We start from the raw sequence: 13,278 nt of genomic DNA on the forward strand, positions 1-13,278 counted from the left end.
AGTACCTAACTACAAGGCAACCTGTATGAGAATTAAATTAATTTTTGAAAATTTTGAAAAATGCTTACCACAGAATCTAGCACACAGTAGGTATTTAACAAATGTTTATTTTCTTGTAATAAAGAATAACAGCTGAACAAAACAAAATGATGCACAGGACTTGCTTGAAAATAAATGTATCTTTCATACCGATAGCCTATCACTATTTTAAAGAAAGATGAAAACATCACCATCAAACCTCTAAAGTCTTGATTGCCTACTATATACTTTAATCTATGACATCTTTCAAGGTTGTTTTCCTTTCATCACTGCATGTATAGATTTTTCTCCTGATTTTTCTTTACTTTCCTTTGCATTAATTCAGATGTTTCCAAGTTTCTCCCTAATCATACCTTCAGGTGTCACAGAAAGCCCTTGTAAATGAAAAGGAGGCTGTAGTGTTTTTAAACAGTCTCCTAATTATATTATTTGGAGTTTATTATTCCTCTCCCCTGCCTCCAGTCACGACATTGTGAAGAAAGTACCCCCCATCCAGATAAATTCTCTATGCAGGGAGATTATTAAGGACATATTCTCAGAGAATTTTTATTTGACTAAAGAACCATACTCTTACTGCATTCATCCTTTAGTCAACTAACTAAGCAATTATTTTTGCTGATTGCAATAATGTTACAGTAATATTTATTACAATGATCAGCAATGACTTAATATTTCTTGATTCCATCCTCTCTTTAGACAGAACATAAAGACAGAACATCTTTCTTAAATATTATCAGGTCTGCAAAAATCATAAAAAGGGCACAAATAACTCCAAGAATAGTTTATTATTACCCTTTAATTACATATTTATCCACATAAACATGCATTGATTTAGAATAATATTAAGCTTATTTATCACACAGGAAAAACCATGTAATATGAATTCACTTTTTACCTTGGAATGTCATAAATTCCCAAAACATCAGTTATATTTCTATTCAAGTGAAGATACAAAAAGTATGCCATCTCAGAAAATTAATTTTTATAAAAATGGGACATTAGAAATAAATTCATTTTCCTAATTTTTCAAATAAAAACGATAAATTCCCAAAACATAGAGATTAGAGCAGAAGAACCAATGTTCCATATTTTGCTTTATAAATGCATACTTATTCTTATCTCTGTTTGACTGGAATCTAATTCAAAGAGCTTATTTTACAACAGGGGTTCTTAATCCCAGATCAATGAATTTGAAAAAAAATGCTTAATATTAGTATTTTAGTATTATTAGTTTCTATAGATATCCAAGAATACATAGATTTCAATTAATTCTCAAAGAGGTAGATGACCAAAAAAAAAAACAAACAAAAACCTCAATCCTTATGTTATGTAAACAGAGATAAATTGAACATTTATTAAGTGACTTAATCAAAAAAATAATAAATAGCATTTATGCATTACTTTAAGGTAAAGTAATGTTCTCACATGCGATCTTTAGATCTATAAGACTTATAAGAAAGAATGTTAGACTATGATAAATGCAAAGAAGATGATAAATAGAGAAGACTGAAAGCTGAATCTAGATGTGAAACTAAGAGCCCCTGAGCTCCAGTCTATGGCAATCTAATAGATAAAATTGCCCAGAGAGTAACAGATAGATTATTCTTAAAGTTAGGTGTGCTCTTTACACAATTCCTGGATGCTTCTTTTCTGATACTTTAAAGTTGAATTCTAGAAAAGTCCAAGATGTTAACTATAACGTCCTAATATCACTAGCATAAGTGAATTTCTTTTTCTTCAGACTGCTCAAATAAGCTATATATCCAGATAGCATACTTCAAGTCGCTAAATCCTATCTTTTACCATTTATATTTATTTAGAAATATTTATAAAAAGAGTTTTGAAGCCCCTAAAGTTAGCTCCACTACAATGGTTAATAAAAAGTCAAACTCTGGGGAAAGGGGCAGAGTTTTGGAGAGAATAACCAAAGTTAAAAATAAAAAAAATAAAAAAAAGATTATCATCACTAACAAAATCCAATAGCAAGAGATGCAAAGAGAAATTCCATTTAAAATAGAAACTAATTTATTTACTAGTATTCTAAGTTAACCAAATTCCCTATACTCAAGTGCATTCAGCTTTCTCCTACTGTATTTTTAACTTATTCCATCTTTTCCATTCCATTGCCTACAATGCCATCTTCTTCTATCTCCACCCATTCTTTAATTTCCACTCAGCTGCCATCCTCTATGAAGCTTTTTTCTGATACCCCTTGCTGAAATCTGTCCTACTTTAGAATATTCATAATAGCCTCTTTTATAGGTCTCTCTGTTTTGAATTGAATTTGAACCACATATTATGGTTATTTTTGTCACTATTTTATGTCTTTTATTATATTGTAAGTTTGCAACTTTAAAAATGTTGATATATGTCTTTTGTATTGCTCTTACTCTATTTGGCACTTTAGTTTTGTTTTTTTTTTTCCCTTTCTTATCTACCTTACGAGATTGTGAGCTCCTTGAAGCAAGAACTGTATGTTATTCATTTCATCAAAGTTAGTACTTTAGAAGAAGAAAAACAACAACAAGCATTTATACAATGCCTTAAAGTTTACAAAGTGTTTTCAATATTTATTTTTAATTAAATGGCCATTTATTTAATTAAAGATGTAAATTAAATTTCACTTGATCCTCACAATAACCTCAAAATAAATGCTATTATTTTCTTATTCAGCATGTAAGGAAATGGAGCCTGAAAAAAGTTAAGCAAGTTGCATAGCTCATATAGCTATGCTATTTATCATAAGCAAGATCCAAATTCAAGTCTTCTTGATTCCAAAGTGAAGAAATTTGGAAATTAGTTATTTGATGAATTAAGAAGCTAATTGCAGGGCTCTACATTGTCACAGGAAGCTTGTAATGTCATTCATCATACATAGATGCTGTATTGTTGTAATGGTATTTATTGTGACAGGCAGTATGCCCTAGTAGAAAAGTATATTTAAGAGCTGTTTCAATCAACCTCTGTCATTAATAAGCTTTGAGACCAAGGGCAGTCTTCTTCACCTTCCCAAAGTCCCATTTCTTCATTTGTAAAAGATAAAAAAAATCTATTCTAGTTCACAGGATTTTTGTAAGAAAAGTGCCCTATAGATGTCAACTATTATCAGCTTAATATTGTTGTTCATGTTTAATTGGCACAATGTATATGCAAAAAATGTTTAAGAAAGTTCAGGATTGGGATAGTCATCCATGTTCTAGTGTCTTAACTATGAGTTTTATATGGACTTAATTGTGCTTTCAACATCAGTACTAATTCTGGTGTGTTATAAACCTTAGAAAGAATAGAAGCAGTCTAATGTTGTCACAATCTGTGCTCAATTACAGCAATAGCCAGAAAATTGCCCCAACCTGCTATAAAGAACAAATCTTTAAGGTATGTCATTGGTCCACTTTTCTCATTAACATGCTATTTCTTGTCTTTTGTTTTTCATAACACAGCCTCTCAGCTACAAGATTCAGCCCTTTGCAAACATTTGTTAAATGTACTTGGGTCATGCAGAAAAACACTCAATTTCAGTGATATTTATACCTCAGTGGCAAACTTCAAGTATGATCCAGTACTGATGTTCCCAAAACAGGGCAGAAGCTGTCTTCAGAAGTCTGCTATTGCTGTTTCATTACCAGACCCAAGGAGGGCGACAGCCTGGTTATCTTTGATAGTTCAAATAGGATATTTTTTGTCAGTGTGTTTAATTCAAGACTATATGTGCACAAAGCTAACCAGACCTTTTCTAAACCCTTATTACAGGTTTATTGTGGGTTTCAGTGTTGTCGCTAGTATTTTTCCCCCTCTTTAATAGGTGAGGCAGCTGACAACTGAATTAGTACTCTCTTCTTAGTATGCCAGTGGCTCATGACAATAGCCTAAGGGGGAAGATATAGATAACTGAGGAGATTTCTCACTGTTGTGATATATTTTTTTCATATGGCTAATAAGGCAATTGAAATGACATTCTGTCACAGTGGTAGAATTTAGGGAGTTAGTGATTTTCTGTGGTGCTGCCACTAGGAGGAGATACATTTGAAGAGAGAGAGAGAGAGAGAGAGAGAGAGAGAGAGAGAGAGAGAGAGAGAGAAAGAGAGAGAGAGAGAGAGAGAGAGAGAGAGAGAGAGAGAGAGAGAGAAGAGAGAGAGAGAGAGAGAGAGAGAGAGAGAGAGAGAGAGAGAGAGAGAGAGAGAGAGAGAGAGAGAAAGATGACAGAGAGAGAGAGAAAGAAAGATGACAGAGAGAAAAAGAAAAAGACAGGAGGGGGGTTGGAATGGCAAAGAAAGGGGAAGAAAAATAAAAATACAGGTTTTTAAATGGATGACAGTCTGCAACCTTGAATGTGCTTCATATTTGATAAAATTATCTCTGTATTGCTAATGATCAACTATGCTTAATATGTGATAAGTATGTTAGGAAATGTTCAGTGGACCACATTTGTTATAGGGGGGAAAAAGATTAAGTTTAGACTTGCTTTCCTGAAGTCAGTTTCAATATTTGTTTACGAGTTCAGTTACTTATGTGTATTCCTGGCCAAATCCCAACCCAGGTGGTCACAGGCTTTTGAAAACTATGAGAATAGTTTGAAAGAAGTGATGATATTTAATCTGGAGAAGATTGGAACAGCAGTGGAAGGAGAAGAGAGGAGGCAGTGAGAATGATTGCAATATTCAAATATTTGATGGGCTTTTATATGAAATATCAGTTAATTTGTTCAATTTGTCTTAAGATAGAACAGGAACAGTGGTTGAAAGTTGTATAAAGACAAATTGATTTTTGACATAGAAGGAAAAATCCAGAAGTAAATTAAGTTGCTTTGGGATATGGCCCATTTCTCCTTATTGGAGGCCTTCAAATGAAAGATGGATGATTGTGACTTTCTGGACATCAACTTCGTCATTGATAAATTAAGGGGAGGAAGTGGCTCAATACCAAAGGCATTATTCCTTTTTAAATCTATAATCCTATCCTGTAGATTTTGAACATATGCCCCCTTCTTTCTTCTGCTTCATGCTCACTATGAAAGTAGGTAGATGTAGCCAGCCCCTCAAGGCTAGATGATTTTAAAAGCCTGCTGGTTGATTTGTTTGCCACACATCTCTTTCCACTACAATCCATCCTGTATTGAGTTATCAAAACAATCTTCTGAAACCCAGGTCTGACCATATCACCCCTCTCTAATCAATAAACACTAATAGTTCCCTATTACCTACAGGACCAAATATAAGTGCTTTACAAGCTTCCTGTTGACCCCACTTCTCCAATTTTCTTATACTTTATACCCCACTCCTCCATATTCCACATGAATATTAACACTGAACTCATTGTTATTCAAACAAGACACTATTTCCTGACTATGGACATTTTCATTAGCTGTCCCCCATACCTAGAATTTTCTCCCTCTTCATTTTCACTTCTTTGCTTCCTTTCAATTTCAGTTAAAATTCCAACTTCTACATGAAATCTTTTTCTTTCTCCCCTTAATCTTAGTGCTCCTCTTTTGTGATTGTCTACAATTTATCTGGAATATATTTGGCATGTAGATATTTGTCTACACTGTGACTTTTTCATTAGTCTGTGAACTCCTTGTGAGAAAGGACTGTCTTATTTTCTTAGTATTCCTATTGCTTAGCATAGTCCCTGAAACCTCAATAGGTACCTATTAATTGTGTGTTGATTGATCAGATAATTAAAGTAGTGATTGTCACCTAATAAGAAGGGGAGGAAAATATGTAACATTTTTTAAAATGTTGGAAATCAGTGAGAGCTTTAGAAATCATTTTGTACATTTTCCTCTTTTTTACTTCATTGATTTTACATAAGCAGAAATGTTTAATGGTATGTCATCAAAATTGTTCATTTAATGTTCTGCAGCTTTTCTATCTCTAATTTGATCATGTACTTTTACCCTGCATGTAGCTCCGAAAAGTGTTTTTTTTTTTTCCTTTGCTCCCTTAATTTGTTTGTGAAGTGACTCAAGTCAAAAATCCATTTGTACATTATTTTAGCATATACTGTGAAATGCTGATTGATGCCTAGTTTCAAACAGCTTATTTTCCAAATTTCCAAGAAGTTCTTGTCAAATAGTGATTTTTTTTACCCTGGTAGTTTGGCTCTTTGGGTTTATCAAACACTAGACTACTTGGTTCATTTTTTTTTTCTGTGTATTGTGCACATAATATATTTTGACCAATTTCTTTATTTCTAACCAGGATTAAATCATTTACTGTTTTGTAGTATTACTTGAGCAACTCCCTCCTTTTGGAGAGGAAATTGATTTTCCCACAGACAAAGCTGGTGGGAATTCAATCATATTTTAACACCTGTTAATGTTCCTTGAATTACCTATATTGGGGCCAAAAGCAGACATGTCCACTTGTCATTAATCAGAAATATTCTTCTTCTATTTTTAAGCTTTGAAATCTTTACAATTCTACTTTGACAGGAACATTTACTTCACTCTTGAGAAACCAGGTCCTGTTCAAGTGCTACTTCTTTCCTGGATATTATCCTGATCCTCTCAATTAGGAGTTCTCCAACCTCCACTCTAATGGTACTTTATATTTACTTTGGGTGTAGAGGAAGTAGCAAATAGATGCCAAATTCAGGAAAACCTGCATTCATATCCAACCTCTGCAAGCTGCATAAACTATTCAATAATTGAACCAATCAATGTCTTAGGCAATTCTCTAAGAGAATTGCCATTGTTATATTGGTGGAGGGATTTTCCTTACCAGGAGTACCACACATCGATGAAATCATTCATCTAGATAGAAATAACTGCAGGTATACATATATACTATACATATTCACACATATCTCTATTTATGCATTTGTTTATGTTTATGCATATATGTGCATCTACACTATAGTCCAGACTGCTGATATCACTGGTATAGGGAATGCCTGGGAAGAAAATTCCCTCTATTAATGTACAAGAGCAACTCTCATATAACATATAACCTTAGACATCTAGGTAGCATCTCTTTCTCTGTCTCTCTGTCTATCTCTGTCTCTCTGTCTCTCTCTCTCTCTCTTTCTCTCTCTCTCTCTCTCTCTCTCACCTTCCCTCTCTCTTTCTCTCTCCCTCTCTCTTTCTGTCTCTGTCTCGTCTTTCTAAGGCTCTCTTTATGTCTCTCACAATCTTTCCTTTTTTTCTCTCTCTTTTCTTTTCTCACTCTCTTTTTCTTTCTCCATATATTTGAATATTAATTTCCACTGGAACATTTCTTCCATACCAATCAACTATTAACTACATGCTGCTCTCTAATATTTTAAATGTTAGTGATTTCCAGGATTATGTGACCAGACAGAGGTCGTATATGGCCACATGAACAGCAAGTAATATCTAATTGGAAGACAGAGCAGATTTCCATCAAAACTTTACAAATGAAAGAAGAGAAGTAGTAAGAAATTGTACTATGCCATCTTGGCTCTGCCAGCAGTTATGCATTTTCCCAGGGCTCACAAAAAACCCTAATAATATCTTTGCCCCTGATTAGTTCTTTCTCCTTTTCTCCCTCTTGTCTCTAGGTCCTTTTATGATTTTAAATGTTGTTTTCTATTCTTAGAATAAAAGTTCTTTAAAAGTAGGAATGGACTTTGGTTTTGATTGTATTTATCTTCCCCATAATTAGAAGAATGCTTGGGCTTTATATTGAGTTTTAAGGTTTGCAAAAAGCTTTTTAAAATATTATTTCATTTTTCCCATAGTAAGAAACTGTTCATTTTTTTCTATCAATCAATGATCTCTCTCTCTCTCTCTCTCTAACTGAAAAGAAAGATGAAATGCTTGTGCATACCAAATAAACTAGTAATCTTAGCATGAGGAAGCCCTTTGCATAGCCAACCTTTTACCAAATCTTTTCTTTTTATTTTATTAAAGCTTTTTTTTTTTAACAAAACATATGCATGGGTAATTTTTCAACATTGATCCTTGCAAAACTTTCTGTTCCAGATTTTCCCTCCTTCCCCCCATCCCTTTCCCTAGATGGCACGTAGTCCCAATACATGTTAAATATGTTAAAATATATGTTAAATCAAATGTATGCATATATATTAATACAATTATTGTTCTGCACAATAAGAGAGAGAGAAAGAGAGAGAAAGAAAGAAAGAAAGAAAGAAAGAAAGAAAGAAAGAAAGAAAGAAAGAAAGGAAGAAAGAAAGGAAGGAAGGAAGGAAGGAAGGAAGAGAGAGAGAGAAAGAAAGATGACAGAGAGAAAAAGAAAAAGACAGGAGGGGGGTTGGAATGGCAAAGAAAGGGGAAGAAAAATAAAAATACAGGTTTTTTAATGGATGACAGTCTGCAACCTTGAATGTGCTTCATATTTGATAAAATTATCTCTGTATTGCTAATGATCAACTATGCTTAATATGTGATAAGTGTGTTAGGAAACATTTGTTTATAGGGGGAAAAAGATTAAGTTTAGACTTGCTTTCCTGAAGTCAGTTTCAATATTTGTTTATGAGTTCAGTTACTTATGTGTATTCCTGGCCAAATCCCAACCCAGGTGGTCACAGGCTTTTGAAAACTATGAGAATAGTTTGAAAGAAGTGATGATATTTAATCTGGAGAAGATTGGAACAGCAGTGGAAGGAGAAGAGAGGAGGCAGTGAGAATGATTGCAATATTCAAATATTTGATGGGCTTTTATATGAAATATCAGTTAATTTGTTCAATTTGTCTTAAGATAGAACAGGAACAGTGGTTGAAAGTTGTATAAAGACAAATTGATTTTTGACATAGAAGGAAAAATCCAGAAGTAAATGCTATGTTGTGAACCATATTCAGTTCCCACAGTCTTCTTTCTGGGTGTAGATGACTCTCTTCATCACTGAACAATTGGAACTGGTTTCAATCATTTCATTGTTGAAGAGAGTCATGTCCATCAGAATTGATCATCATATAATTGTGTTGTTGCCGCATATAATGATTTCTGGTTCTACTCATTTCACTAAGTATCAGTTCATGTAATTCTCTGCAGGCATCTCTGAAATCATCCTGCTGGTCATTTCTTACAGAAAAATAATATTCCATAACATTTATATACCATAACGTATTCAGCCATTCTCCAATTGGTGGGCATACACTCAGTTTCCAGTTTCTTGCCACTACAAAATAAGGACTGCCACAGTGTTACTACTGGGCTTATATCCCAAAAAGATTTTAAAGAAGGGAAAGGGAATGTTTGTGGCAGCCCTCTGAAATATTGTACAATTGAAGGAAATCCAAAATGCAGGCAGGCAAAAATATAGAGATTGGGAATTCAATGTAATGGTTCTTAGTTATCTCCCAGAGTTCTTTTGCTGGGCGTAGCTGGTTCAGTTCATTACTGCTCCATTGGAACTGATTTGATTCATCTCATTGCTGAGGATGGCCAGGTCCATCAGAATTGATCATCATATAGTATTGTTGTTGTAGTATATAATGATCTCCTGGCCCTGCTCGTTTCACTCAGCATCAGTTCGTCTAAGTCTCTCCAGGCCTTTCTGAAATCATCCTGTTGGTCATTTCTTACTGAACAATAATATTCCATAATATTCATATACTACAATTTATTCAGCCATGCTCCAATTGAAAGAGGGCTGCCACAAACATTTGTGCACATACAGATCCCTTTCCCTTCTTTAGATCATTATATACTTCAACAACAATACTATATGATCATTCCGATGGACGTGGCCCTCTTCAACAATGAGATGAACCAAATCACTTCCAATAGAGCAGTAATGAACTAAACCAGCTACGCCCAGGGAAAGAACTCTGGGAGATGACTATGAACCACTACACTGAATTCCAATCCCTCTATTTTTATCCACCTGCATTTTTTATTTCCATCACAGGCTAACTGTACACTATTTCAAAGTCTGACTCTTTTTATACAGCAAAATAACTGTTTGGACATATATTGTATTTAACATGTACCTTAATATATTTAACATGTATTGGTCAATCTGGGGGAAGGGGTGGGGGGAAGGAGGGAAAACATTGGAACAAAAGGATTTACAACTGTCAATGCTAAAAAATTACCTATGCATATATAGATCTTGTAAATAAAAAGTTATATATATATATATAAGAAGGGCTGCCACAGTTTTGCACATGTGGGTCCCTTTCCCTCCTTCACAATATCAATAGAAACGCTGCTGGGTCAAAGGGCATACACAGTTTGAAAGCTTTTTGAGCATAGTTCCAAATTGCTCTCCACAATGGTTGGATCTGTTCCCAGATCTACCAACAATGTATTAGTGCCCTAGTTTTCCCACATCCCCTCCAACATTCATCATTATCTTTTCCTGTGATCTTAGCCAATCTGAGAGGTATGTAATGTTATTTCAGAATTATCTTAATTTGCATTCCTCTGATCAGTAGTGATTTAGAGCACCTTTTCATATGACTAGAAATAGTTTCAAATTCTTCATCTGTAAATTGTCTGTTCATATCCTTTGATCATTTATCAATTGGAGAATGGCTTAAAATCTTAAAAATTATATTGCATATTTTAGAAATGAGGCCTTTAGCCGAACCCTTGAATATAAAAATGTTTTCCAGTTTATTGCTTCCCTTCTAATCTTGTCTGCATTAGTTTTGTTTGTATGAAAACTTTTTAGCTTAATACAATCAAAATTATCTATATTGTGATTAATAATGATCTCATTTTTTTGTTTGTTTGTTTGTTTTCCACAGATCTGAAAGGTAAACTATCATATGTTCTTCTAATTTGTTTATAAAAACATTCTTTATGTCTAGATCATGAACCAATTTAGACCTTATCTTGGTATATGATGTACATGTGTGGGTCAATGCCTAGTTTCTGTCATACAAGTTTCCAATTTTTCCAGCAGTTTTTGTCACATAATAAGTTCTTATCCCAAAAGCTAGAGTCTTTGGGTTTGTCAAACAGTAGATTACATTAGTCATTGACTATTTTATTCTGTGAACCTTGTTATTTCACTGATGAATTAGTCTGTTTCTTAGCCAGTACCAAATGGTTTTGATGACCATGGCTTTATAACATTGTTTTAGATCTGGTACAGCTAGGCCACCTTCATTTGCTTGTTTGTTTGTTTTCATTAAATTCCTTAAAATTTTTGACATTTTGTTCTTCCAGATGAACGTTATTGTTATTTTTTTCTAGGTCAGTAAAATAGTTTCTTAGGACATTGATTGGTATAGCACTAAATAAATAGATAAGTTTAGGTAGTATTATCATCTTTATTATATTAGCTCAACTTTCTAAGAGCAGTTGATATTTTTCACTTGGTTAAATCTGACTTTATTTGTGTGAAAAGTGTTTTGTGTTTTGCTCATATAGTTCCTGGCTTTCCCTTGGCAGATAGATACCCAAATATTTTACACTATCATTGGTTATTTAAAGTGAAATTTCTCTTTGTATCTTTTTTCTATTGGACTTTGTTAGGGATGTATAAAAATGCATTATGATTTATGTGGATTTATTTTGTATCCTGCAACTTTGCTAAAGTTGTGGATTATTTCTATTTTTTTTTAAATTTATTGTCTAGGCGCAGTGGTTCTCAAAGTGTGGTGCAGTGACTCCTGGAGGGTCTCTGAAATCTTTTTAAAGGATCTACAAATTCAAAATTAGTTTTTTTCTATTTATGATAAATGTAATCCATATAAACAAAAACTCTTTGGACATATTCTCAGTAGTTGTTAATACCGTAAAGATACTGAGAAAAAGAGTTTGAGAACCACTGGTCTAGAATTTTCTAAGTATACCATCATATCATTTGCAAAAAGTGATAATTTAGTTTCTTCATTACCAACTCTAATTATTTTAATCTCTTTTTCTTTTCTTATTGCCAAAGCTAGCATTTCTAAAGCAATATTTAATAGTAATAGTGATACTGGGCAACTTTGTTTCACCCCTGATCTTATTGGGAATGCTGACATTACATATGATGCTTGCTAATGGTTTTAAATATATGCTACTGACTATTTTAAGAAAAAATTAATTTATTCCAATACTCTCTAGTATTTTTAATAAGAATTAATTTTAGATTTTATCAAATGCTTTTTCTGCATCTGTTGAGATAATCATATGGTTTTTGTTAATTTGGTTATTGATATAATCAATTATGCTTATAATATTCCTAATATTGAACCAGCCCTACATTCCTGGTATAAGTCCTAGTTGGCTGTGGTATATTACTCTGGGCATGATTTTCTGTAATCTTTTTTGCTAATATTTTATTTAAGATTTTTGCATCAATATTCATTAAGGAGATTGATCTATAATTTTCTTTCTCTGTTTTTGTCCTACCTGGTTTAGGTATAAGTACCATGTCTGTGTCATAAAAGGCAATTTGGTAGGAGTCTTTGTTCCCTATTTTTTTCAAATAGTTTATATAATATTGGAGTTAATTGTTCTTTAAATGTTTTTACCAAATCTTTTCATTGTGAGCTTGACAGCATTGCTCCTTTAAGTACCCTTCTATGTACTCATATAGCAGTATCCCTTGTTCAGTGTTCTTACCCTCCATGCCACCTAGTATGCATCCCTGAATAGCTAATGTGAAATGAAGATTATTTTTGTTTGTTTCCAGCAAAGTACAATTGTAAAAAAACTACAATATTAAGATCAGTTTGTTATATGTTCTCTGCTTCACGAAATTGTGTGTCATCTTTGTGCATGGGCAATGCTAATCTTTTCTATATCATTTCTGTTTTAGTAAAGTGCTGCCAAAGCAAGCATTGTCATATATTTTCTGAATAGAGTATTTCTGTGATATTCTAATTAGTTTTAGGCACAAAATTGTAGGAAACACAAGATAAATCAATGCATATGCAGAAGAGAATAACCATTTTCAACTTCCCCTGAATTTTCAACATAATGCTTTCTCAAGGTTCTTTGCTTACCATTTCCTCATGCCTAACATTATATCTCTTTTCTCTGTTTCTTGTTACTAACTATCCTCTCTGCCTGGTATGAACTTTCTCCACATCAGAAAATATCTTTCTTCTTTAACATTTGGTTGAGGCATCATCTTCTGCATCAAACCTTTCTTAATGCTTCTATTAGTGCTCTCATTCTTAAATATCTTATTTATCTACCTTGCATAAATTTGTATTTATTAACTTCAAAATTATTCCTATATGCATTATATATATGTACACATACATGTAATCTATATATCCCACCATTAGAATATAAACTATGAGTAGGTATTATTTCAATTTTTGTACTTTCATCTCCAGTTCCAGTATTATTCTTGGTACATATTAAG

The 13,278-nt window shown here is 33.2% G+C and overlaps 1 non-coding gene across 1 annotated transcript; it reads right to left on the bottom strand.

Annotated features, from left to right (window-relative positions):
• Positions 1-12,640: 12,640 nt before the first annotated feature.
• On the bottom strand, positions 12,641-12,745 carry LOC127563558 (U6 spliceosomal RNA). The gene has a single exon (XR_007954011.1). It is a non-coding gene; the product is annotated as a U6 spliceosomal RNA (small nuclear RNA).
• Between the last annotated feature and the right edge of the window lie 533 nt (positions 12,746-13,278).

Source organism: Antechinus flavipes, chromosome 4, assembly GCF_016432865.1.
Source record: "Antechinus flavipes isolate AdamAnt ecotype Samford, QLD, Australia chromosome 4, AdamAnt_v2, whole genome shotgun sequence".
NCBI classification, from domain to species: domain Eukaryota; kingdom Metazoa; phylum Chordata; class Mammalia; order Dasyuromorphia; family Dasyuridae; genus Antechinus; species Antechinus flavipes.